This window comes from Lactuca serriola, chromosome 3, assembly GCF_051521515.1.
Source record: "Lactuca serriola cultivar US96UC23 chromosome 3, Lser_US96UC23_V15, whole genome shotgun sequence".
Classification (NCBI taxonomy): domain Eukaryota; kingdom Viridiplantae; phylum Streptophyta; class Magnoliopsida; order Asterales; family Asteraceae; genus Lactuca; species Lactuca serriola.
Genome location: NC_136410.1, coordinates 102,740,420 through 102,741,747, shown reverse-complemented (window position 1 = coordinate 102,741,747; position 1,328 = coordinate 102,740,420).

Sequence of the window (1,328 nt, the reverse complement as noted above, 5' to 3'; positions counted from 1 at the left end):
AAAATGGAATTAAAAAAATTAACCAAAAAAAATAATATTCTAATAATGCATTACTTATTAGGATATAAATATTATAAATTAAAAGTAATATTTATTAATATATAATAATCCAATAAAAAAAATTAATCAAATAAACAAATTAATTAAAATTAATTAATAATCTAATATAATGATATTTATTAATATATAAATATTATATATTAAAAATAATATTTATTCATATATAATAATCCAATTAAAATATCTGATAACAAAGAAATTTAAATAACTAATTAAAGGAAATTAATAATCTAATAAAACAGTATTTATTAATATACAAATTGTATATATATTAAAAATAACATTTATTGATATATAATAATTTAATAAAAATAAAAAGAAGATATATAAAAATGGTCCTTGTTGTTTGGTTAGGGGTAAAATAGTTATTTTAAAGAAGTTAAGTGTCAAACTGTTAAAGTTAACGGACGAGAGACTAAAACCACAGAAAAAACATGTTGAAAATGACCAAATTTACAAGTTTTCAAAAGTTTGTACCTTAACCACATAAAATAGAAAACCATAGGGACATTTTTGGAATTTTCTCTTACAGGTGGGGCTGCTAATTAGAACAACCTTTTGTGATTTTTTAATTACAACCAAACATTTTTGTGGTTTTACATATATGATACGTTCATCAGACTATTTGGAATTTGATGTTATTTATGTTTGTTATTGTCAAAAAGAACATTATGACAATATTAAAGGTAAGTTGTTATATGTAAAAAAAATCAATTAGAATATGTTGCAAATAGAATTTAAAAAACAAATAATATTTTTTATAAACCGTTCCATAGTTTTCTATATGATTTGCAATATCAAATAATTTAGATAACCATCATTGATTTCATATTAGGATTCCTTAATCTAATTTTTTTCAATTTTATACATTTTTATATAAAATATAATGAGTGAATGTAATATTTTTAAATGTATCACTTCATATTTTTTTAGTCCCTTAATTCTTAAACATTAATATTTTGACTAACCATGAAAAATGATTATAATCTTTATCTATTAAAATTTGATTATCATATAAAATTCGAAGTCGTTTTACATCTCTTAAAATCTTAATTAAAATTAAGTTGAGCAACAAAAATGTATTGTTGTCTCACCTATAAGCAACGAATCAATTACATAGTCATGAAAAACATACATAAATGCATAAAAACCGGTCCAAATTAACAAATGAGTATGTTTGATATGGATATTGATTTTAGAGTTTATAAAATGCTGGTTTCTAATAAGGATACTAGAAAATTAAACCGAAATACTTCATTTTCAAAGCT